The sequence below is a fragment of the Narcine bancroftii genome, chromosome 6 (genome assembly GCF_036971445.1).
Source record: "Narcine bancroftii isolate sNarBan1 chromosome 6, sNarBan1.hap1, whole genome shotgun sequence".
Lineage (NCBI taxonomy): Eukaryota > Metazoa > Chordata > Chondrichthyes > Torpediniformes > Narcinidae > Narcine > Narcine bancroftii.
Genome location: NC_091474.1, coordinates 205,056,899 through 205,084,636, shown reverse-complemented (window position 1 = coordinate 205,084,636; position 27,738 = coordinate 205,056,899). Strand labels below are relative to the sequence as shown.

Sequence of the window (27,738 nt, the reverse complement as noted above, 5' to 3'; positions counted from 1 at the left end):
TGGAAAGCGATCACACTTTCCCTCTGGTCTAAAGGCCTCCCCACCACTTGCTGGCAGGAAATACTCCCAAATGCCTTACACTCCATCAGGTCTCTTTTATGTACTGCCACCAACACTACCCCGCACGAATGCATGTTCTCGTTCCCAAGGAAGTCGGAATCGGGGACGACCACGCCGGCTTGGCTGATAGTTCTTGGACCTGTTCTGCTGAGACATCCTGTCCGGAACTCAAAAAAGAATGACCCTCAAGTGGACCAGGTAACGCTGCTACACACGAACCCGCACTATATTTGTATCGAGTACCCAGACGGATGGGAGGACACTGTCTCGATAAGGGACCTGGTCCAAGCCGGGTCTAACATTGTCACGTTCCAACCCCAACCTTCCTCCAACTCTCCCCTAAAGGGACAGTGAAACTAGCAGCAGTACACAGATAATGACGACTGTGGACTAGGGGTACCTGCACTGACCCTCAGAGACTCCAACGACGATCATGCTCTGCCTCCGCCAGCTACTCTGATTCCGGCACCACGGCGATCATGTCGGACAATCAGGCCACCTGACCGTTACAGCCCGTAACTCCTGCATGCTATCCTCCCTATCTTTTGGAGTCCAAAGGAAGGGTATACCATTGCTGTTCCCCTCCATACAGACTATAGTCTATTAAGAACTCAGAAAAACCACCGCTCTTTAATGAACCCCCCTGCCCCCTTTTATTAGCCACCCTGGGATCAGTTCTCAAAGAAGGGGTGAATGTGATAGTATGGGATCCTATCACCTCTGTATATATTTGCATATAGTGATAATGATTGGCTGAGAGCCGCAGCCACACCTACTGGCCAGGTCATAAGGTGCAACACCTAACTAGATCCAGATCAGTCTGGACTGGCCGACCTATATATTACACTCCAGTCTTTTGGTAATAAAAGCCTTGGTTTAAATCTATAAGACTTTGAGTCATTCTACACGCTACAGGCCACAAAGTCATAATACCATGTGCCAATCCACACTCTAAGCTCATCTGCTCTCACTTTCTGGTACCCATCCCTCTCCAAACCTAGTTTAAATCCCCTTGGAGCAGCATGAGCAAACCTTCCCATAAGGATATTAGTCCCTCTCCAGTTCAGAAGCAAACCTTCCCACCTGTTTCCATCTTCCCTGGAAGAGAGCCCAGTGATCCAGAATTCTATGTCTTTATCCACGTGTAAAGCTGCATTAGCCTCCTATTTCTATGCTCACTAGCTTATGGAATGGGTAGCAATCTTGAGATCACAGCACAGAAAGTCCTGTCATTCAAATCAGCACCTACCTCATTGAACTCTCTTTGCAGTACCTCATCAGCCTTTCTACCTACGTTATTGATCCCAACATGGACCACAACATCTGGCTGCTCACTGCCCCTCTTGAGAATACCATGACCTCGATCTGAAGCTCCTTTTCCACTGGTATCCCAGTTAATTGGCTGTGCAGTGTCCCGGTAACCCTTTGTGCCTTTTCCACTGGGCCACCCTTAACTGGGACACTAAGTGCTTTTTCACAAGTGAAGCACACCATCTGACCTGTTTTTACAGTTCAATATAGACTACAAATCTAGGAGTAGACGAGGGCACGCAACCAAATTTTTAGTGCCATCTTCCATGACAGAAGTGTACATGTAGTGAAACCACTATTGTACATATTTGTTATATGTAAATTACATGACCGTTCCTGGTTGACCCTGCTCTCACTGGCTGGATCGTGACTCCTCCCCTTTCTCCCCCATAAAGGTTGTCATGCCACAAGTCTGTCCCCAATTCGAGTCCGGGTCAGTGTGAGAGACCAACACAGGGAAGCTGTCCATCTCTTGCAAATAAAAGCCTTCAGTTTTGGCAACTTTCAGTTTTTGTGTAATTAATCATGCATTACTGATTAATCTTGTCCCTGGTAGGTCATCCCCCTCAACAGTATCCAAAATGGTATATTCCTTATTTGTTTCCAATGCTAAACCGTACACTGGCTACCTGTTCTCTTTCCTTCTGCTGACTGTCACTTATCCACCTTCCTCCTGGCTCCCAGGTGTGATTGCATCCTTATCACCACTTCAGCCATCCAAATGACCTGGAGTTCATCCAGTTCCAACTCCAGATCCCTAACATGGTTTGTTAGGAGCTGCAGCTGGATGCACTTCTCACCTAAGAAATCGCCAGGGTTACTGTTGCATTCACTGACGAGAGGAGCATATCCCTGCCCTCGCTGCCATCTCCACTGTTTATGAAATATAAAAAGAAAAATAAGACAACTTGTTGTACTCTGTGTGAGTTGTCTCACTGGTCTGCTCACAAAACAATCTTAATCACTGCATTTGACCACAAAGTTGACTTTCAATGCTGAAATCTAGTGGTCAAGGGATCAGGTGAGATGAAGGTCATCTGTAAAATGCTTTGCAGAAAAAAATACTGCAGGGGAAAATGCTGCCTTAAAGTCATTAGCAGTTACTTTAGCCACCTGACAAGCAGTTGGTGAATCTCCACATTTTGTTTGCAGATTTCTAGACAAAATTAAATTCAGTCCATTTAAAAATTGTATGAAATCCAACAATCAATGAGCAAATCTCTTTAAAAATCCAAGTCTGAGCGAATACCATATTTATATGAAGAATATTTATCATCAGGTTTCCAGCTGGTGATACATTTCCTTCCCTTCCTTCACAATCTCATAACTTCAAAAATAAAGCATTATCACTTACAAAATGCCATATGTATTTTTATTTTGAGTAAAGGGAAATAAACAACAAATATTTGAAAGATCATTTGCTTGTTTTAGTCCTCATCATCTGTATATAGAATGGTAGATAACAACCATTGACATAGTATTTCCTAGAAGTAAACTGATCCTGACAGAATGCTCATTGTTAGCAATAGGGCAAGAAGACCTTTAATCTGCCAGAAGTCATCCAGCAAGAGTTGATTTATCTCTCTGTTAGTTGCAGAGTGTCACAGTCCAAAACTTAAATTGAAAAAGGAAGTGATGCCGGCAGAATTTTTCCAGCTGCTCTGCTCAGTCACCAGCAGGTTCCTGTCAATGGACAGCAAAATGGGCCTATGTACAAGCAACAATGGAAGGTCAGCCCAGCATCTGCTCCCATTGCACAGTAGCCAAGGTTCTGTTGGACAGCAATTAACACCAGCACAAATAAGATGAACTGCTCTGAACTGCTCTATATGTAACCTACACAAATACTGGGAGTGGAAAGATGATGGGGGTCCACAACCAGAAGTAATTCCATCAGCTCAGGAGAGCTTTTCTTGCATTTTAGGGAAGTAACTGTCTAATAAACACTGCAATGCCAGACTTTCATGTACTTAAATCAGCAATTCAAGTATTCATGGCTAGCATAATAAAGAGCAAACCAACAATGCATAACGTGGATATAATCAATAAAAGAACTTTATTTCATCTACAGAGGAAATCTGTGACTAGTTTAATTATACCTTATTTTTCAGAATTGACTAAATAAATTCCTTATTAGTTTCCAATGCTAAATTTTTAGGTGAGTTATTGATGCATTTTGAAGCTGTATTCCAGCCTTCTTAATTAGTCTGTAGTAAGAATAACAGTTCACAGAGGTAAACTGCATGAGAAACACATCAGCCTTCCAGAATCTTAAGTACCCAGATACATCTCTGAGAGGTTTCCACAGGAGATCTACCTGCAGATACACCAAAACACTCGTGGATCGAACAAATATGTATAAAGATACCTTTGACTAAAAAGGGTCAGCACCGACTCTGAAAGGAATAGTTGTAATAGAGACACAAAATCATACAGCACAGAAACAGGCCTTTTGGCCCATCAAACAAGTGGTGTATGATGGGCCTTTGAGATTTCTGAATTTGACACAACACTTCACAAATATTTCACCATCAGTGTGAGGAAGTACTTCTTCCTCAGATACCCTCAGCCCCCCCCCCCCCCGTGCCTTACCTTAAAATATACCCTCTCGTTTTATATACCTCCTCCCATTAATCACACCTCTTACATTCATATCCAAATCATTAATATGTATAACAAATAAGGCCCAACACCCATGCTTGGAGTCTATCTCTGGACATAGGCTTCCAGTGACAAAATAATCTCCCATTGTCATCTCTTATTATGAAGCTAATTTTGGATTAAATTTCTCAATTTCCCCTAAGATTTCATCTTCTACACAGGACTTTGTAAAAGACCTTGATATTCATCTAGGCCAGTGGTTCTCAACCTTTTTCTTCCCGCTCACATACCACTTTAAGTACTCCCTATGCCATCGGTGCTCTGTGATTAGTTAGGGATTGCTTAAGGTGGTATGTGGGTGGAAAGAAAAAGTTTGAAAACTACTGTTTTAATCATACCTAATTGACTTGTTATGTGCACAGTTTCATAACTCCAAAGGAAATGGGCCAATTACAATTTTTGTCAAGCAAAATATTTCAATAACAATTGGGACAAGAGCAGTGATTCTCAACCTTCTCTTCCCACTCACATACCATGTTAAGCAATCCCTTACTAATCACAGAGCACTGATGGCATAGAGATTACTTAACATGGTATGTGCGTGGAAAGAAAAAGGTTGAGAACCACTGCTCTAGGCTTCTTCAATCACATTGCTTTCATCAACATGTTCTATCATTGCTTAAAAAAATTCAATCAAAATGGAGAGACAAGATCTCTAACCAAATTATGTTGACTATCTTTGATTACCTGCCTTTTCAAGTACAGATTGGTCCTGTCCTTCATTAATCTTTCCATTAACTTCTCTACTATTGATATCTACTGTCACCTGGTTCATCCCTGCTGCCTTGCTTAAATAAATATTTAATTTAAGTCCTCCTGTCAACTGGTCCTTCACCAAGGCCAGAAAAAAAATCAAAATCTTTGTCAGAGCCCTAACAATCTCCTCTTTTGCTTCCAGAGGCAGCCTTGGAAATATCTCATAGGCCCTACAGAACAATGCACCTTAAAGGCAGCTAAGATATCTTATACCACCTTCTTTTAACTAAGATATCCAGTACCTCCTTCTCCAGGTAAGCCTCACTGCTTCCCTGAGAGACAATCCTGTGCAATGGCAGCAAGATTGCTATTAACTGTCTCTCACTGTCGCTCTGTGCAGCACTAAGTCCACGTCATCAACCATCAAGAGCTCGGAGCATGAGTTGACTCTGCCAATGGACCAAACATTTACTTCCCTGCCTTCTTATTTACCTTGCCTGCTGTTCTAAATTGACAGATATCTTTTGCAAAGGCCAAAATATGCAATAAAAATATTAAAATTATGTATCAAGGTCAACAATAGTTTGTTGTTTGAAATTACCACATCTTTAATTGTACCCATCATCTTTTGTCAATATCTTTGCTCTCATCTAATACTAAACCAACTCTGAACATAGAGCTGATCTTGCAAAACCATACAGTTTTACCGTAGAATATTTGGGCAAGTGCCAATTACACCCTACCACAAGGATATAATGGATAGGCCCACTTTAAAAAAAAAATGCCGTGTTTGTCTGTTGAAAATTTATTTCCTTATCTGCTCAGTTGTTGTATCACAAAAGGGCAACTATTCTTGTAAGGCTTTTAAAAAAAAAGACAATTTTGCCATGCAAACAGGAAGAGATGCTATACCTTTCAGGCAGCAGTCTCAACAACCAGCTGTTAGGAAGTTAAACCAACCAGTCAGAACTTGTTATCCTCACAATCTGGCACTTTAACAAAAAGCAAATGAGACTTTTGGCCCAAGATAACACAATAATTCAGACTTGCTGACTGGAAACTTACAAATTGCATCTGCAAGAGACAAAGCTGTGCTTTACAGAAATGAAGATATTTTACAAGAGGATGATGAGCCCATTCCAGGATGCATACCCCACTAAAAAGTCAAATAATATCATCCAGGAGGAAATAGTGACTATGAGATCTTTACTGATACATGGAACGTGTTTTTAAATTTGAACGCAAATGCCAGCTTACTCCTAAGATGATATTTGTGCTCAGACTGAAAGGAAGTGGAAATGGGCTATTGCAAACTTCACTGCATGGAGCAGTTTACACCCTCACACAACCCGATATTTGATCTATGTTAGGAACTTGTTTATTCCATTTGATTTTCTGAATTGCAAATAAAGCATTTAATGTAAATTACTAAACAAGACAAAAAGCCATCAAGTCATACAAAACGAGATTTAAAAAAAAATTTAACTCTTATTTTGCCCCCAGCTAGCCAGCTGCAAAAGTACAGACCAACATCTGTAATGTAAACGCAAGTATAAAAGTATACTTCAGCATGCAAGTAAAATGCTTTCATTCATGTTGAAAACATATGGAAAACTATTATACATCAATGCTAAACATTGATCAAACCAAGGAGAGTTCTGCCAACCTAAAAAAAACAATGGCCAAAACTCAAACCAGATTGGGTGAGATTCTCTGAGAATTTCTCTACTGTGTTCTCAGGCACGTTCCTTGCCCCGAAGACTTCTAGCTCCACACCTGCCTTTCTCACCACCTCTACTGGGTGCCCAGACACAGAAATCCCTCCATGACATTTTCCGATCTGCGAAAAGATGGTAGAAAGGTTGTTTACCATAGTTGGACAAGAGAGCACAACTTTAAGATTGAAGTGTGGCCATTTAGAATAGAGATGCGGAGGATTTTCTAGCTAGAGGATTGTGAATCTGTGGAATTTGTTGCCACAGGTGGTTGTGGAGGCCAAGTTATTGGGTGTATTAAGGCAGAGATTGATAGGTTCTTGATTGGCCAGAGCATCAAAGGTTATTGGGAGAAGGCTGAGCAGTGGAGCTGTGTGGGAAAATGAATCAGGTCAAGACTGAATGGGAGGGAAAAATTGAGGGCTGAATAGTCTATTTCTGTTCCTATTGTCTACCTTTGCAGACTCTATAATTCCATCTCCTGGTATTCTCCTTAAGTGCTGCCATATACTTCCAACTGCTTGGATTTTGTAAAGCTGAATGCATTTGCCCTCATTATACCATGACACTGACAGCAACATCAGGATTTCCATCCAGTATGCCGAAATCCTAAAGATGTTGTCTTTAGTGATTTAGTGCTCCTCTACAGACTGCATTGGCTTGTTGCAGCTGTATTTAATCAGCATAATCAAGAGAAATTATTTGGCTTCAACTTTAAAGTTGAGCATTAGTTCCAAGCTTAATTTCACACTATTTTTTTTAAAGATGCTTTTATTCATCCTGGCTTGTTGTGTTGGCTGCTTAGCTAGCTTAATTACTGCTGCCAGATACAAGAGATCCCTTTGAGCCCATGCCTGACAGCGAGTAATTTTGCAAAAGGAGGAATCTGTGCTTTGCAGGCAGCATTCTATAAAGTCGGTGGTAAACACCATCATTTTGTTGCTGGCTACAGAATCCAAATCTTTGCCTTCAGGATAGACACATCCTAATCGTGGGAACTGCCAGGGGTACAGTGCAACTATTGTTCAACATTTCCCTGGAGTTCTAAACTGTCATGGATACAATGTGAAGGTGAATTCAAAATATATCATGTAATATGGTTCTTCAGTATTTGCATTGCAATTCGAGATTGTAAAGACCACTTTTGCAGTTCCTTCCTAATGAGGTTGACATGCAGTACATTATTCACTTATGTTGAATTACCAATAAGATTGTCTCATTTTTTTTACCGACAGTGCAATTTGCATTGGGAATCTTATCAGCAGAGCACTCTGCACATATGATGTGCCTTGATAAATGAAAATAAGCCAGAGCAGAGGCAAATATTCTCAGTTACTCAGAAACCCACTCTAAACTGGAGATTCCCACTTTAAAAAAATCCCAGCACATTATTTGAAGATGAATAGTGAATTATCCAGGACAACATTTCTCCCTGCACCACACTTTTAAAAATAGATTTAACTATTCCTCTCGTTTACTTTTTCTGAGCAGCCAAATCAATACGAGTCCTAAAAGTCAAAATGAATATTGTAGTATTTTTTCTGATCTTCGCTCAGAAAAGAGTAAAACTACTGCAATAGCTTCAATAATGTGCATAGTGTAACACTTGGAGGCAACTTACAGCAACTATATTACTATATGATGCCAGGGGTGACTTTAGCATGGTTTATTTATTATGTTACATTAGAGAAATCAGTGAAGAGATAAATAACACAGTATAAACTTTATTTGGAGAATTCAGAATTTTACAAGCAATCCTTGCAGTACATTTTGGCTAAGTGTCCTAAGAGCATTGCCATTCATTGCTACTGTTATTGATGAAAAATCAGAATTTTCTTAATTGTTTATTATCACATGTAGCAAGAAACAGTGGAAAACTTAGTTTTGCATGCTATCCACACAGCTTACAAAGTGGAAGCGAGGTCATTGGGTGCACAAGACAGAAATTGACAGGTATTTGATTAGTCAAGGCATCAAAGGTGATGGGGATAAGGCTGTGGAGAGGGGCTGAATGAAAAGAATCAGCTCACGCCTAAATGGCAGAGCAGACCTGACAGGCCAATTGACCTACTTCTGCTCTTATATCTTGTGAAAAAGCCGACATTTAAATAGTAGCTATTGGCTAACCTTTGAGGCCGATTGTATGAAGATTGTATTCAATTTATATTACATTTCCACTATTCTGATCTTCTGCACAAACATTAAAGATGATGTTTTATTATTAATTCAAGAATTTTCACTTTTATTTGTATAGCATGTCCCCATTTGAATAAATACCTTTACCCTGTCCCAAATATATTGTGCCACAGGGAATTGGAGGCCCAGAACTTGAAGATCTATAGGCATTCTACCAGATTCTGCCAGACAAGTGGTGAAAAGTGGATAGGACGTGTGGTGCACTGTTAGCCAGAATCAGACACACACAAAGATAAAGACTGTACAACAGGCTTGAATCCACAAAGACTTCCACAGAGCCAGGCTGGCTGTGGCTGCAGCAACTCTGAGGGAGGCCTAGGGAGGCCGGCGCATGCTTATATCCCGGAGGATGATTGACACCCACCGACTGGGTGGGGTTTGATCCATTCAGGCCGACTAATTGACAGCCGGCCAAGTGTTGTTCTGCCCCCTTGCACTCCTGCAGGTACTGCCCCCTGCAGTAGGCCAGTGGTGTACCACCACAGGACCACAGATGGCTATAGAGACCATATAGAATATCAGGGTGCTTGCTCCAAAAATAAGTGCTGAAGCTATGTGATTCTGTTGGTGAATTGGTTCAATTCAGAGCATTTTCATCTGAAGAAGAGAGAGTCAAAAGTAAAACACTAAAATCTGTAGACACTGTGGTTGAAGTAAAAGCACAATGCTGGAGAAACTCAGCAGGTCAAATAGTGTCCTTTATATAACAAAGGTAAAAATGTATAAACCGATATTTCAGGCAAGCTTGGTGTGGGTGAAAATTGTTTGAACATAGAACATTACAGCACAGTACAGACCCTTCAGCCCACAAAGTAACCCTACTCAACGATCTAAACCTTCCCTAACTCAAACACATTACCTTCTATTTTTCTTGTCCCAATTGTACCAACCTCTACCACCACCCACAGCAATGCATTACAGGCACCTATGACACTGTATATTTACATAAATATAAGCTAAGATAACCAACAAGGTCGGGTCAGATACAGCAATGAGCTCTCTGAACCCTTCTCCATTCACAACGGCATGAAGCAAGGCTGCGTCCACGCACCAACCCTCTTTACTATCTTCTTCAGCATGATGCTGAAACAAGCCATGAAAGACCTCAGCAATGATTTACATCTGGTACTGCACGGATGGCAGTCTCTTCAATCTGAGGCGCCTGCAAGCTCACACCAAGACACAAGAGCAACTTGTCCGTGAACTACTGTTTGCAGACGATGCCACTTTAGTTGCCCATTCAGAGCCAGCTTTCCAGCGCATGACGTCCTGTTTTGCGGAAACTGCCAAAATGTTTGGCCTGGAAGTCAGCCTGAAGAAAACTGAGGTCCTCCATCAGCCGGCTCCCCACCATGACCACCAGCCCCCCCCACATCTCCATCGGGCACACAGAACTCAAAACGATCAACCAGTTTACCTACCTCAGCTGCACCATTTCATCTGATGCAAGGATCAACAAAGAGATAGACAACAGACTCGCCAAGGCAAATAGCGTCTTTGGAAGACTACACAAAAGAGTCTGGAAAAACAACCACCTGAAGAAACACACAAAGATCAACGTGTACAGAGCCGTTGTCATACCCACGCTCCTGTTTGGCTCCGAATCATGGGTCCTCTACCGGCATCACCTATGGCTCCTAGAACGCTTCCATCAGCGCTGTCTCCGCTCCATCCTCAACATTAATTGGAATGACTTCATCACCAACATCAAAGTACTCGAGCTGGCAGAGTCTGCAAGCATCGAATCCATGCTGTTGAAGACCCAACTGCGCTGGGTGGGTCACGTCTCCAGAATGGAGGACCATCGCCTTCCCAAGATCGTGTTCTATGGTGAGCTCTCCACTGGCCACTGAGACAGAGGTGCACCAAAGAAGAGGTACAAGGACTGCTTAAAGAAATCTCTTGGTGCCTGCCACATTGACCACCGCCAGTGGGCTGATATCGCCTCCAACCATGCATCTTGGCGCCTCACAGTTCGGCGGGCAGCAACCTCCTTTGAAGAAGACCGCAGAGCCCACCTCACTGACAAAAGACAAAGGAGGAAAAACCCAACACCCAATCCCAACCAACCAATTTTCCCTTGCAACCGCTGCAACCATGCCTGCCTGTCCCGCATCGGACTTGTCAGTCACCAACGAGCCTGCAGCAGACGTGGACATACCCCTCCATAAATCTTCGTCCACGAAGCCAAGCCAAAGAAGCTAAGATAGAAGATAAACACATATAATATTAAATATTAAGACATATATTGTAAGAGTCCCCGGAACCAAGGTACTCTTTGCTCATATGTTCTGGGAATTCAGGTGTCTAATGGCCTGGGGAAAAAATATTGTTGGCCAACCTAGACGTAGGAACATGAGGACTGCAGTACCTCCTACCAGATGGCAGAAGGGAAAATAGTTTACTTAAGGGGTGTGTGGAGTCCTTCACAATGTTTATTGCCTTTCACCTGCATTGATATTGTAGATGTTTTTCATGGTGGAAAGAGAGTCCCCAATGATCTTTTCCACTGACTTCACTATCCTCTGCAGGATCTTGCAGTCTGAGATGGTACAGTTTCCAAACCAGGCAGTGATGCAGTTGCACAGGATGCTATCAGTACATTCTCTTTAATATGTAGTGAGGATAGGGGGGGGGGGGTGGGGGTGGGAGATGAACTTTCATCAGCCTACACAGAAAGTAAAGGCCCTGCTGGGCTTACTTGGCTCTGGAGTTGAGACCATGTGAGATTCTCGGCCAAGTGTACCCCAAAGAACTTGATGCTCTTGACAACCTCAATGGCGGAGCTGTCAATGGTCAGCGGAGCGTGGTCCCCCTGAAGTCAACAACTATCCCTTTTGGGTTTTTTTAACATTCAGATACAGGTTGTTGGCTCTGCACCACTCCATTAGCACCTCATCACTGTACGCTGACTCGTCATTCTTACTAATCAGGCCCACCATGGTCATGTCGTCAGCAAACTTGATGATGTGGTTTGAGCTGTGTTTAGCTGTACAGTGGTGGGTCAGCAGAGTGAGCAGCAGTGGTCTAAGTGTGCAGCCCTGGGGGGCCTCCATGCTCAGCGTGATGGTCTTAGAGATGCAGTTTCCGATTGGACTGCCTGAATCAAAAATATATATTTTTTAAATTACAAAATATAATGAAAGAACTGTGCCAAATAAAAGTAAATTGCTTGTATTGGAATTATGATTCTTATTTTCCAGATTCAAAGGTTAGATTAGAATCATTTGGAGGATTATACGCATGTACTGAAAGAAAATTATTTCTAGTAAACTGGAAACTTGCTTTATCCAAATTGAAACTTTTAATTGTCAGATGAAACATCTGTAACTAAGCCTTATAATAAAATAATTGTTTTCATCTGCACAATTACAGGATAAGAGAGAATAGTTATTTTCATGACTAGTTATTTATTTCTTTTGGGGGAACAAAACAGCAATGCTTTCACATTCTGAAAACATGCATGAAAATGGCCCATCTGTGTATTTTGGAGGTTAATATGTTTTGGTGAGTGCATTGTTAAATATAGGGCATTCAACAGTACAACACAGTACAGGCCCTTCAGCCTACAATGTTGTACCAACCTTTAAACCCTGTCTCCCATATAAGCCTCCACGTTAAATTCCTCCATATGCTTGTCTAGTGGTCTCTTGAAATACCAACCTCCACCACTGACCCAGGAAGTACATTCCATACATCAACCACTCTCTGGGTAAAAAACCTTCCTCTAATATCTCCCTTGAGCATCCTACCCATTACCTTAAAGCCATGCCCTCTTGTACTGCCCTGGAAAGGAAGCACTGGCAGTCCACTCTATCTATTCCTCTTAATATCTTGTATATTGTCACCGCTCATCCTCCTTTTACTGCTAAAAGGCAGTAGGTTCGAAAGGAAATTATTTACACTATAGAATTTAAGTTACTGTATTAACAAGCTCGAAGCTAAAAAAAAATAATTAACATAAAAAATCTATTAAACCAAAGGGTTTATAATAAATTAAGCGTTAAAGTACTTCTTAAAAATCAGCCTCTTATTATTATTAATAGCCAAAGGGTTTCTGGGTATTTGTTGGTCATGACTTTGTCACCCTGGTTAAACCCCATTCATTCACAGTGGCTTGAATATTCAGCAATTAGCTTATTCCAAATCTTTGCTGTCAGATAACTGAAATTTATCACTCAGTTCACTTTGCAAGGCAACAATTATGGTTTTTAGACTGCAGGTGTGTAATGGCACAATCAAGGAATTTTGCTGCTACATGGGCCGTCTGAAAAGGAATGTGCAGGAATTTTACATCAATTCCTGCACCGCCATTTATCCGGCAGCATCCCTATAACTTTTTGGGGGAAGCCTGCAGTGTAAATCGTACTGGGAAAAACTGGTTGCCAGTCATTCACTCTACTGCATGTCCAACCACTGTTGCACTCAGGAGCTTGCAGTCGAAAAGGTGCCCAGTGTGAACAACTACAAAGGCAGTAATTATGTTAATTTTTTCAGCAATTTTCCTGACATCGCAGTCTAAAAGACATTATTATTAACTAATGCACATTTTTTTAAAGGCTGGAACCTTTCAGTACTTGGATGAACATTGCCATTGGCTTTAATCAATTTAATTCACTAGGTTCAAATGGTGTCAGAAGTTTAAATTATAAATTTATGCTATAACTAACATTTTCAACACACCATTTCTGACTTTGAACTTCCAGTAGGGTAGGTCACCTGCCAATAGGACAAATCGTGGAAAGCACACATAGGTATTTTGATCTAAAATGCCAGTTGTCTGACTTGTTGAATGACTCCTGTGTTTTTGATTTTTGCCTTATTATGAGATGTCTGCGCTTGTCTGCTCCATTGCTTCATTTCTCCAAATTAAATGCCGAGATTCTGCAGCTAGTGTCAGAGCAGGCTGGGTCAGCTTTTGATCTCATATGTAATACCAAAAGAAAAAAAAACATGAAACATATATAACCATATAACAATTACAGCGCAGAAACAGGCCAGTTCGGCCCTTCTAGTCCATGCCGAACACTAGTCCCACCTGGACCTGCACTTGGCCCATGAACTTCCATGAGTAAAATGGCCCAATTTTTAACATGGTCCTCAGAAAATCAAATGCCTAGAAGTGACAAAACTGATCATCTGAAAGCAAAAGTCAGAACCACATTCCAATGAAGTCACTTCAGAATTAGTGTGGATACATTTTACATACTTTCTACTTCGACCATTCTCAAATGACAGCATAATTAGTGTAGTACTTACCACAATGCCATTACAGTGCCAGAGACCCAGGACTGAATCAAATGCTGTCTGCAAGGAGTTTGTACATTCACCCCGTGATCTGTATGGGTTTCCTCCGCAAGCTCTGGTTTCCTCCCATCCTTAAAAAATGTGGGATTTTTAGGTCGATTGGTGCATTTGGATGCCGCAGGCTTGTAGGATGTAAGGACCTGTTACTGGACTGTACCTTGAAAAGAAAATTCATTCTTTCCGTTGATGCCCATCACATTAAAAAACTTACACAGACATCACATCAAGATATTCCTTACAAAATAATTTCCATTAACCTTATGCTAAATAAAGATTTGTTGAAAAGAAATCTTGATTTTTATTGGCTTTGATTGATTCATTCAAGGATATTACTTTTTGGGTTCAGATAATTAACAAATTAGTAATATGATTTGACCTTCATATGACAGATCAGATTTTTAGATATTTTGATTTGAGATTATTTGTATAATGTTTCAAATTGCACCATTTCTAGTGTTATCCCTTGATTATGTTGGCAACACTGCAATAAGATCAGCCTTTAGAGGAATTCCGAATCATTGCAGTAATTTTAGGATTACCGTGTTAAACTTTGCATGCATGAAATCACACTACTTCAGTGCACAAAGTAAGGGTAATATCAATAGTATTCGCATCATCCTTTTTGCTTTAAAATCTGACCTGCTACACATTTTGCATCAGTGCAAAGCTGAAACGTATTATTTTGTAAATGTGCTGTAAGTTCCCTTTATATTGATACAAAAGCCAAGAAGGAGAAAAGGTAATGAAGCATAAGTTTATTACTTGGCTTTATTGCAGAAATAAATTTTATACAGGTAAATTAAGCCACCTTTTCTTTCTCAGTCATTAACACACACACATTAAAAGGAATAAAAGATTGTAAATTTATCTTAAAACGACCTTAAAATAAAATCACCAGAGCAGACTGCACGAGATTCCAGTTACTGCATTCACACAGGTTGGAGTGATAAATTTTGTATGGACCATGAAGAATATTCCACTAAGATAATTTGGCATCCAATTGTACCAGTACAGCCCAGCAAAAGAGTGTACCCTGGTCCACAGTAGAGAACAGTGCAAAAACATATGTACAGACATAACCCACGATATATATATATATATGTATATAAATATATATATATATATATATATATATATATATATATGCACAGTACATTCAGATTCAGATTCAGATTTATTGTCAAGTACCTACATGAAATTACATTCAACCCCGAGATTCTTTATCCTGCATGTGAGGAACAATGACCACTTATTGGTAGTACCAGAAATAAACTGTACACTGTACATGATGTACTCATGTAAACAAATAAAGACATGTAAACTAATTTACTATGCAATACAGAGAAGAAATAAAAATTAATAAAGTGATTTGATAGAGGTATTTAAAATTATGAGGGGGATAGATATAGTAGATGTGAATAGGCTCTTCCCCTTGAGGGTAGGTGAGATTGGAATGAGGGGTCATAAGTTAAGGGTTAAGGGGCAAAAGTTTAGAAGTAACATGAGAGGAAGCTTTTTCACTCAGAGAGTGGTGGCTGAGTGGAATAAACTTCCGGAAGAGGTAGTTGCAGCAGGTTCAAGTTTGTCATTTAAGAGAAGGTTGGATAAGTGCATGGATGTGAGGGCAATGGAGGGTTATGGACAGGGAGCAGGTAGGTGGGATTAGAGGAGATCACTTAAATTGGTGCGAACTAGAGACGCTGAGATGGCCTGTTTCCATACTGAAAACCAACAAGATCGGGTCAGATACAGCAATGAGCTCTCTGAACCTTTCTCCATTAACAATGGCGTGAAGCAAGGCTGCATTCTCTCACCAACCCTCTTTTCAATCTTCTTCAGCATGATGCTGAAACAAGCCATGGAAGACCTCAACAATGAAGACGCTGTTTACATCCGGTACCGCACGGATGGCAGTCTCTTCAATCTGAGGCGCCTGCAAGCTCACACCAAGACACAAGAGAAACTTGCCCGTGAACTACTCTTTGCAGACGATGCCGCTTTAGTTGCCCATTCAGAGCCAGCTCTTCAGCGCTTGACATCCTGTTTTGCGGAAACTGCCAAAATGTTTGGCCTGGAAGTCAGCCTGAAGAAAACGGAGGTCCTCCATCAGCCAGCTCCCCACCATGACTACCAGCCCCCCCACATCTCCATTGGGCACAAAAAACTCAAAATGGTCAACCAGTTTACCTATCTCAGCTGCACCATTTCATCGGATGCAAGGATCGACAATGAGATAGACAACAGACTCGCCAAGGCAAATAGCGCCTTTGGAAGACTACACAAAAGAGTCTGGAAAAACAACCAACTGAAAAACCTCACAAAGATTAGTGTATACAGAGCCGTTGTCATAGCCATACTCCTGTTCGGCTCCGAATCATGGGTCCTCTACCGGCATCACCTACGGCTCCTAGAAAGCTTCCACTAGCGTTGTCTCCGCTCCATCCTCAATATTCATTGGAGCGACTTCATCACCAACATTGAACTTCTCGAGATGGCAGAGGCCGACAGCATCGAATCCACGCTGCTGAAGATCCAACTGCGCTGGGTAGGTCACGTCTCCAGAATGGAGGACCATCGCCTTCCCAAGATCGTTTTATATGGCAAGCTCTCCACTGGCCACCGAGACAGAGGTGCACCAAAGAAGAGGTACAAGGACTGCCTAAAGAAATCTCTTGGTGCCTGCCACATTGACCACCACCAGTGGGCTGATATTGCCTCAAACCGTGCATCTTGGCGCCTCACAGTTCGGCGGGCAGCAACCTCCTTTGAAGAAGACCGCAGAGTCCACCTCATTGACAAAAGACAAAGGAGGAAAAACCCAATACCCAACCCCAACCAACCAATTTTCCCTTGCAACCGCTGCAACCGTGTCTGCCTGTCCCGCATCGGACTTGTCAGCCACAATTGAGCCTGCAGCTGACGTGGACATTACCCCTCCATAAATCTTCGTCCGTGAAGCCAAGCCAAAGAATAAAAGTAAGTGTCCTTAAATGAATCTCTGATTGAGTTTGTTGTTGAAGAGTCTGATGGTTGAAGGGTAGCAGCTGTTCCTGAACCTGGTGGTATGAGTCTTGTGGCTCTAAACCACTTTCCTGATGGTAGCAGCAAGATCAGAGTGTGTGCTGGCTGGTGTAGATCCTTAATGATTGCTGTTGCTCTCCGATGGCAACATTCTCTGTAGATGTTCTTGATAGGTAGAAAGGTTTTCCCCATAATGTCCTGGGCTGTGTCCACTACCTTTTGTAGGGCTTTTTGCACAGGGGTATTGCAGACCAGACCATTATGCAGTCGGTCAACAGACTTTCCACCCCACATCTGTAGAATTTTTCCAAGATTTCTGATGTCACACAAAACCTCCGCAAACTCCTGAGGAAGTAGAGGTGCTGACATATCTAACATTTTAATATATGTACATATATTAAAATAAATATAATTAATAGAGTCATGGAGAGTTGTTTCAGCAGTCTCTCGGCCCAAGGGAAGAAGCTGTTCCTTAGCCTGGTGGTTCTGGCTCTGATACTCCTGTATCTCTGGTAAATCACATGAGGGGGGGGGTGGGGAAGGAAAATTCCAGTGATCATCTCTAAAACTTTCATGGTCCTGTTGACTGACCTCTGATCCAATGCTTGATAGTAAGCATGCCACATTGTGATGCTGTCATCTAGGGTGCTTGAGAGAGAGTTCCTGCAGAAAGTTGACAGAATGGTGGCGGTAGCCTTGCAGACATTATCCTTCTATGGAAATGCAGTCGCTGTTGCACCTTCCTATTATGTGAGGAGATGTTGTTGTGTCCAGAATAGGTCTCTCCTTAAGTGGATCCGAGGAGCTTGGTGCTTTCCACTCTCTCCACTACCAAGCCATTAAAGTGTAATGGAGGGTGGTCATCCCTGGTCCTTCTGAAGTCCACAATCATCTCCTTTGTCATTTCCATGTGAGGCTCAGATTATTATTCTTGCACCATTTCATGAGATTTCCCATCTCTTCCATCATTGTTGCTGATGAGGCCAACTGCAGTTGTATCATCACAAACTTGATGACTGTTGGAACAGGATCTGGAAACATAGTCGTGGTCAGTAGTATGAACAGGAGAGGACTGAGCACACAATCCTGAGGAGTACCAATGCTCAGTGAGACGGTGCTGTATGTTCTGACAACCCAAACCGACTGCAGTCTTTCTGCTAGGACGTTCAGAGAGGTGTTGAGTCCCAGTGAGGACAGCTTCTCCACCAGCCTTTGAGATATAACTGTATTAAATGCTGAGCTGAAGAATGTGAGTAAGCCAGAGAGGGTGTAGAAAAGGTTCACAAACACATGGCTTGGACAGGTGGGCCTATAAGAAAGGACTAGATAGACTGGGACTGTTTTCTCTGAAGTGTGTAATGTCATTGAGCTTTATAATAATTGCTTTCCCCATTCAGGGGAATCTAACACAAGAGAAAATAAGGGGAGAGGTGAAAGGCATCTGGTGCACAAACGTCTCAGTTGTAAAGACATACTGCTCAGCAAAGATAGAGTCCTGATGATGAAATGCAGGTTGTTCTGCCTGCTCAATAAACAGCAGCATGGCATTTGAGGTTTCAAACTCTAGGGGGAACAGGACAGAGTGGAAGGACAAGCCTGTAGCATCATTAGTGGAACAGTCCTGTCTGTAGGAAAATTGAAATGGGTACAGACTCTCTGTGAGGTGCACTTTGATACGTTCCATCGCCAGGAGCTTGAAGCATTTCATAATAGTGGAGGTCAGTGCCACTGGGCAGTAATCATTGAGCCCTATTATTGTTGCCCTCTTTGGTACTGGGATGATGGTGGCTGCCTTGAAACCTGTGGGTATGATGTATAACGATGTGTTGAAGATATCTGTAAGGATCTCCTGCAGTTGGTGTGCACAGTTCTTCAGTACCTGACCAGATATGTTGTTGGGTCCTTCTACATTGTACAGGTTCACCCTGGAAAGGATTCTCCTTACCTCACCTGAGGTTATGCAAGGGGCACATTCTTTATAGGGACATGGAACTTTCTTTGGTGTCAGCCTATTCTTATCAAGCCATGCAATGAAGATGTTCAATATGTCCAGAAGGGAGGCAACATTATCATTGACTCGTAAGGTTGTCTTGTGATTATACATACATACATACATACATATAGCACGATAACAGGCCATTTCAGCCATGAGTCTGCGCTGTTCAATTTACACCCCATTAACCTACACCCCAGTACATTTTGAATGTATTATTTTATTGTTTTGATCCCCTGCCAGATGCACCTTGTGTTGCTGGTTCTGTACAGCTGTCTATGGATCTTCTGTGCATACCTAGGCTTTGTCTTCCAGATTGCCCAGGAGAGTTCAGCCCTGGCAGATCTAAGTGACAACTTGTCCCCTGTTCTGATGACAATATCATGAGGTCTGAGAAGTGTCCAGACCTCTGTGTTCAACCATGATTTCTGGTTAGCCTTGGTTGTGTAGCATTAGTTCTCCATGACATCCTTGAAGCACTTGCTAACCTAGCCAGTCACTGAGCTCGTGCAATCCTTGATGTTTACGTAGCTGTTGTAGGTGGCTGCCTCCCTGAAATGGCTCCAGTCCATGGTCTCGGAGCAGTCTTGTTGTGCAGCTGTGTTCCCCCTCCCACCACTCCCCCCAGTTTTCAGATTGGCCTGGTTGCTGTTGCCAGCTACAATCAAAGCACCATCAGGGTGAGACTTTTGACCTTCATAGATGACACCAGTAAGCTCCTTCATTGCTTCACCCTCACTTGCTGGAGGTGAAACATACACTGCAGCAATCAGCGTGGCCGAGAATTCCTTGGGCAAGTAGAAGGATCTGCATTTCATTATCAGGAACTCTATCTCCGCTGAGCAGAAAGTCTTTACAACTGAGACATTTGTACACCAAATGTCTTTCCCCTCTCACCTTATGCTTTCTTGTGTTAGATTCCCCTGATCTTGGAAAACAATTGTTATAAAACTCAATTATGTTACACTACAGCGTGCGCGCAATGTGAAGTGTGGAGTAAGAATCACACACACACACACACACACACACACACACACACACACACACACACACAGTCGAGGTCGAAAACTAATTTATTGCTCTGCCTGCTCTGTTTATATTCACTCCTTGCCTCTGACGACAGAAGTGACGTCATTGCAATGCCAGCTTCTGACTGGCCGGCGTTCCTGCCATTTCCCATTGTTTCCTGCCACATAGGAGGTCACATGGGACAACAGCCATTGGTCTCTGCGGGGCCCTCACAATTGCCACATTCGCTGGCCATTTTGTAAGCTGGGTCGCGACTCAGTATGATGTCTCAACTCTTATCCTCAATGGCCTGAAGCTAATTATGCCATATATCTTCTTTCCACCTTGTCTACCAGTGTCAACTCTCTCAAGGAACATGTGCTCCTCAGTCTCTCTGTTCTACAACACTTCCAGAACCCTGTCATTCACTGCCCAAAATGCATCATTTCACACTTATCTGAGTTAAATTCCATCTGCCCTTCCATTTTCCCAGTTGATATAGATCCTGTGGTAAATGTAAACAACCTTATTCACTGTCTATTCCACCACTAATTTTGGAGTCAATCACATACTTTCATCATTACCCACATTCTCATCGATTTCATTTATAAATATAACAAAAAAATTAGGGACCCGGGATGATTCTGTGGGTTCCAACTGGTCATAGACATCCAGTCTGACAAATGACCCACCACTATCATCCCTGACTCATTCCACAAAGTAATTTTGTCTCCAACTGATTAGCTCTCCCTGAATGTCATATGTTCTCACACTCTCAAACAGTCTATCATGCGGAACCTTGTCAAATTCTTGCTAAAGTCCAGACAACGTCTACCATTCTACCCTCGTCAGTCTTCTTAGCCATCTCTTCAAAGAACTCACTTAAATTCATTAAATCCCTTCCAATAACTTTAATGCACATCCTTCATAGAAATGTAAAGCCAAGGAACAACAAAGAAATGAGGTCACATAGTTGACATTCTAAAATGATGTTGTTTATTTTCACCATAGGCATCACAATTGCCTGGGGGGGAGGGGGGGGGAGAAAAATCACTGCCCTCATTTTAAAAGTTGCCTCAAAAATTATTCAATATCTTGGTATGAGCACTTCTAGCCTTGCACATATATCTTGCCTTGACGAGCTACAATTTACCTCATGGTGTTTACTTCTTAAGACAGCATAAATTCAACAGACTAAATGGTTTCCTTTTATGCTGCAACAACTCTGCACTCCATAATTCAAAGTAAGATTATTCCAGAGATCTATGAGATTTTTATTGTGTCTACATATCGCATTTATATAATCTGTCCCTTTGTCAGGATGGTGCATGATGTAACCAATGTCTGATGTATGAACTAATGAACCAGAAATTCCAACTCTTCTGAAAAAGCAGCAATTTGACCTGCTTTAAAGTGATTAATGAATAATGTCTTGTAAGTCACACATATTCAGCAAAGTTTCAGTAATAGGCTTGCTGCTTTCCAATTTCCTCCTTCATGGAATTCTCAGAGTCTTAACAGATGCATTACATCTGTGATTCAATTGACATTACAAAATAAGAATGCAGGTGCATTCTCCAACATAACACAGGATGAGCATTAAAGTCTATTTGTACTTGCCAAAGTCTGCTTGAAGTTGAAGTTTGAAATTCCCTTCTCATGGATGTAGATTTTCACTGTTTTCCATAATGTTCATGATGCAAAATCATACTTAATATCACCCTTTTAAGCTCTGTCATACCTTCAGAACACTATTATTATATCCCCTTAAATCATCATTGTTTTGTCAGAAAGCAGTCCCAGAAGACCCTATCTAAACCACTATCATATATGTATAGAATTTCAAAATTACTTCAGATGTTAGATATCTGAAATATAAACAGGAGTAAGTTCTGGGAATACTCAACAGATCAGGGAACACCTCCAATGGGAGAATTGGACTTAATGTTTCAGGATAATGACTTAAAAGCTACGATGAGAGGTCACTAACCTGAAACATAAACTCTATTTCTCTGTTCACAGAGGCTTCTTGACCTGTTGAGTACTTCCAGCGTTTGTGTTCAGGACTTGATACCTAATTGTGCTTATATATCTTATCAGCATTTTGTTGTCTTCCTCTGGAAGATATTCCATTGACTTTGTGGTGCTGACTTAGTGCCATTGGCCAGGAATCAATTTCTTGGTAATAATCATTTTCTTACTTAATTTCAATGAACCTATAATGTAATAGTTCCCTCGTTCCATTCTTTAGCTTGAGTTTAAAGAATGCCATTGGTGTTATTTAGCAAATATTATGTGTGCAATTTGATTCGGTGCACAGAATCCTTCCTATTTTTACATTCGATAATACTTTCCCTTTTACTTTGAGCAACATTGCACATTTGTCACATGGCAAATGATAGGTTTAAGTAAATGTTTTATTAATCCAAGAAAATTGTATGCATTAGAAAAAAAATCCACTTGTGTATTGACTTTGACGTGTGAAACACACATTTCATTTAAAACTGTTTAAGGATCTTCAGTGCACGCTGCTCCTATATTTCTTGTTGTAGTAACTCTTTTCAATATTTAAGGTACATGATATGAAATAATTGCCATTTTATTGTCATTATAAGAATATTATCATGTGAAAAATTTAGTGAAAAAGTGAATCTGAACTTATTCTCTCCCACCTCCCTTTCTAAGGGCATCAACAGTTATGAGGAGAAGGCAGGAAAATGGGGCTCAAAGAACATCAGTCATGATTCAAATGGTGAAACAGACTCAATGGGCTACATGATCTAATTTTGCTCCTATCTCTTATAGTCTTATGGTCAGAGGGAAGGGAATGTGAGTGATGGGTAAGTGAAGTAGTTGAGAGAGGAGAAAGAAACTGGATAACGGAACTGGGGTGGTAGTGGTGTATCTGGGGAAAATTGTGCCCCCCCGTTAAAACTTACTTCAACCTTTCACCCGCAACCATTCCTCACTGCCACCACACCATTCACCTTACCTTTCCTACCTGTCCTCGCTGCTGTAGAATCCTAAAATACTCATATCCAACATTGTGTTGGATATATTGAGATATTGGAAAATAATCTACATCTTAAAAAACATGACAGTCGTTTCAATTAAAAAAAACATCTGCCTACTTCAAAGGCCAGCATAATGAACGCAGCGAGCAGCGTTCCCCGGTCCGGAACAGAGCAGCCAAGGTTAAAGGTGTTGAGTGGCTGTCACCATCCCCGTGGGCACCCTTTATTACCTTCCGTGGAAAGGCGACTCTCGGCGCCGAGCACCTGGTGGGAGAGAAGCAGGAAGATGCCGAAGCCCACTTTCAAACTCTTCCTTCAGTGCACATCCCTAACTTCAACAGGGGACGGCAAGGGTTCGGAGTTGAGTCACCAGAGCTCTCCTTGGCAGTCAGTCTGCAGGTGCAAACTTGATCTCCCGACACTGATTCCGAACCCTCCCCTCAGCGGTTATAGTAAAAATGCGAACACCAATCATTCTCTCGCTTATCTGAAAAGTGTCCTGCTTGAAATAAATCAGACAAAGGGTGTTGGGTGAGTCAGGCTTGGGGTGGGGTGGGAGGTGAATAATAATAATAACTCTAGATAAGCCTTTGTGGAGTGGGATGGGGTTTGAAAGAAAGACGTGTATGAGAGAATCTGGGTAGATTAGAAGGAGAGAGAGAGAGTGGTTGAGATCAAATGAGTTGCAGGTGAATCTCTACCTCAGCTGGAAGGATTATTTTGTTCCTGAATGTGGGTGAGAAAGATAGAGAGACAGAATTTGTACCTCCTGTGTTTAGAGGGAAAGGTGTATGGTGTGGGTAAGGGATGGTTGGAGAAGAATAAGTGAACCAGGGAGTCACATAGGAAGTTGTCCCTGTAGAAAGCAGAATGGGGTGGTGAAGAGATGATGTGATTGGTAGTGGGATCATGTAGCTGGCAAAAAAGTTGAAAAATTGTGTGCTTGAGGTGAAGGCTGGTGGAGTGAAAGAGGGTTATTACCGAAGGACCAGGGCAAATCTACACATTCTGGATAACTGAGGATTTCGGAGAATCCGATTTCGGATAATTGTACTGTACTGCTGGAAACTTGAAACAAAACAGAAAATGCTGCAAATACTCAGCAGGTCAAGCTGGATATTTTGAGAGATAAACAGAGTTCATATTAACATTTTTAATTTGTTCATTGGATCCGAGTAACACCAGCATTGCTTCCACTTATTATGTGTCCCTTATTGTTCCTCAACAGAGGAGGCATTATGAATCAATCCCATTGGTGGCATGGATTGGTCATAAAATGGTCACAGGTTAATGAAGGCACATTTTATTTCTTGAAGGATATTCATGAACCAGATGAGTTTTTACAACATCTGATAGTTTCACAGCATCTGTTACTAAAATCAACTCTTTAAAATTGTTTTTTTTTTACTTTTGAATTTCAATTCCACAGCTGTCATGAGGGTGGGATGAGAACATCTCTGGATCCATGGTCATGGACTGTAACAAGCTGTCCAGGAAGTTAACAACTTCACCACTACACCCAATGGGAACAAAATCTGCTGTATTTCCCCTCCAACCTACCACAAATTCTTACAAAATTTCAACCAAGTGTCCCACATCTATCACCTTCTGATCACCAGAATATGGAAGTTTTATGAATCTAAAATAGTGTTCAGTATGGTCACCTCATTATTAGGAAGGATGTGGAAGCTGAGGGGAGGATGCAGAGGAGATTTACCAGGATGCTGCCTGGATTGGAAAATATGTCTTATGAGACAAGGTTAGCAGAGCTAGGACTTTTCTCTTTGGTATAAAGGAGGATGAGAGGTGATTTGATAGAGGTCTACAAGATTATGAGAGACACCCACTACCTTTGGTGTTTGCTCGGGTTGGGAGTAGCAAACATCAGAGGACATATGTACAAAGTGAAGGGAGGGAAGTTTAGGGGAGACATTGGGATAAGTTTTTTTACACAGAGAGTTGTGGATGCCAGGGATAATGATGGAAGCTGAAACATTGGGGGGCATTTAAGAGACTCTTAAATAGGCATATGAATGAAAAAAAAATAGAAGATTATGAGGTAGGAAGGGTTTAGTTTTTTTTGGCACAACTATATAGGTTGGCACAACATTGAAGACCGAAGGGCTTGTACTGTGCTGTAATGTCCTATGTTCTAAATTCCTGAATACATATCTACAATACATTCCTTTAAAAGCAGTCTTCTAGTGTCAATTTTTATTAAAGTCAATATTTTCTTTTCATAGTGAAGAATATTTGTCTGTTTGCCATATCATACCATGAAAATCTAAGCCTTGGATCTTGGCAATCTGTTCTTAAGGTTTTTAAGGTTAAGTAGGGAAAGATATTCCAATGAGGAGTGTCTATGAATTAATGTCAATACTCTAGATAGAGATGATCATATGCCAATTTATTTATACACCTTATTTGTATGTCAGAAGATCGTTGTGTTAATTATTACTATTGTTCTTGGCCTGAGAGGCTGAAATCCAGACCTTGAATAAAATGACCATGGTTCTTCAACTATCTTCCATTCAATTAATGTTAGTATTACATGAAGGGACAGCACAGTTAGCTTAGCAGTTCTTGGTTCTTGATACTCCAAAATATTCCATATGGGATTTAAACTGGAGGTGGGGGAGGGTGTCCTTAAGGAGGAGATGTTTGAAAAAGAGTAGTCTTAAATTTAATTGGGTCTGGTTGTGTGAGAATGGAAGGGTGAAGATTATTCCATGCTTTAATTGTGTAATGGAAGAATGAATTGCTGTATTGATGCACGATCAATTGTACAAAGACTGAAGTAATCGAATATAAAGGCTTTTATCTGCAAGAGGTGGACAACAGCCTTGTGGTGGTCATTCACACTGACCCGGATGTGAATTGGGGACAGGCTTGTGGCAAGACAGCCTTTATGGGGAAGAAAGGGGAGAAGTCATGAGCCAGTTAGTGAGAGTAGGGTCAACCAGAAAAGGTCATGTAATTTGCATATAACGAATATGTACAATAGTGGTTTCACCAAATTCACCCTCTCTTTTAAAAAAAAGGGTATGTGGTGTTGTCAGTCGACCCTCACAAGTTCAGTCTGTTTGGTGGTCTTCTTTGGCATTGTGACCAGCGAGCATCCGGAGGTCCGTAGCAGTCTCCGTTGGTTTCAGCTGATCCGTCCCGGTTGGCATGGTGGGGGTACTTGGCTGGGTGTGTGTGTGTTAGCTGTCAAATTGGCTGGGGTGATGGGGGTTGGGAAGAAGGGCCCTGGAGAGTTACAGGGGCATATTGTGGGTTTGCATAGAGCAGCTGGACACTCTCAACCAGACAGTAAGACTTATGAGTCCTCATGTGTCAGAGGAGTAGGACCAGCCTGGGGAACATCAGCCAGTTAGGTAAGGTGGTTCCCGATGCTGATTTCCTGGGGAATGTAAACAGTCTCTCATGAGGTGTCTCATTGGTGGCTGTACACAAGAGTGATCAGATAGCGTGGAGCGCCTCTGGGAGGACCTCTTATCAGTGGAGGATCGATAGAATTTTGGACTTTGAGACCAGTGGTAATGCCTTCCAGTCAGTGCATTCTCCTGCTCCATCTGGCCATTCCCTTTGGGGTTATAGCTGGCCTGACAGAGGTGATGCCCTTGAACAGCAAATATTGACACAGCTCATCACCGATGGATGAACCCCTGTTGTTGTGGACATAGCAGGGATATCCAAAGACAGAGAACAGATTGTTCAGAGTCTTTATGACGGTAGCTGCAGTCATGGCCGGGCAGGGGATGGCAATGGGGAACTGCGAGTACTCACCAATGAGGTTGATGAAGTACACATTGTGGTTGGTGGAGGGTAGGGGTCCTATGAAGTCCATGCTTAGACATTCAAAGGGGTGAGTGGCCTTGATCAAGTGTGACCTGTTGGGCTGGTAGAAGTGTGGTTTGTACTCTGCACAGACCTGGAAATTTTTGGTCAGAATCCTGATGTCCTCAATGAAGTCAAGGAGATTACAGGCCTTGATAAAGTAAAAAAACAAAGGATGATCCCTGGGTGGCAGACATCATCGTGCAGTGCCTGCAATCGGTCCATCTGCACACTGAAACAAGTCCCCCAAGACAGGGCATCCGAGGGCCTATTGAGCTTTTCAGGCCGGTGCATATGTCATAATTGTAGGTGGAGAGCTTGATTCTCCACCTCAGAATTTTAACATTTTTGATTTTACCCCTCTGCATATTGTTAAACATGAAAGCAACTGCCCGTTGGTCAGTCAGCAGCGTTAAATGCTTACCGGCAAGATAATATCTCCAGTGCCTGGATAGCATGGGCCTCCTTCTCAATGGAGGAGTGCTGGATCTCAGGGCCCTGGAGGGTATGTGAGAAAAGCACTACAGGCCTGTCCACCCAGTTAAGTGTGGTGACCAGGGCAAAGTCCGATACATCGCTCTCCACCTGAAATGGGATGGATTCGTCCACTGCGTGCATCGTGGCCTTTTCAATCTTGGCTTTGATCTGGCCAAATGCCTCACAGGCTTCTGCCGACAGGGGGAAACTGATAGCCCTGATGAGGGGTCAGGCCTTCTCCACATAGCTGGGGACCCATTGAGTGTAATAAGAGGAAAAACCCCAGGCACCTTTTCAGATCCTTGAGACAGTGGGAGAGTGGAAGTTCTAACAGGGGCGCATGCAGTCATGGTTGGAACTGATGACTCAATTTTCCACAACACAGCCTAGTATAGCCAGGTGATGGATGTCAATTTGAGATGTTTTGTGGTGGGAGAAA

The 27,738-nt window shown here is 42.0% G+C and overlaps 1 protein-coding gene across 5 annotated transcripts in view; it reads left to right on the top strand.

Moving 5' to 3' along the window:
* The first annotated feature begins 21,017 nt into the window (after positions 1–21,017).
* tbpl1 (TBP-like 1) overlaps positions 21,018–27,738 on the top strand; it is a 194,536-nt gene continuing 187,815 nt past the window's right edge. For 3 of the 5 annotated variants that reach the window (XM_069887297.1, XM_069887295.1, XM_069887291.1), the window contains exon 1: positions 21,020–21,212. The gene's annotated coding sequence lies outside the window, so the exon portion shown is untranslated. Of the gene's footprint in view, positions 21,213–22,653; positions 22,809–27,738 lie in introns of all 5 variants that reach the window. The other 2 variants (XM_069887293.1, XM_069887298.1) reach the window with 2 other exon arrangements.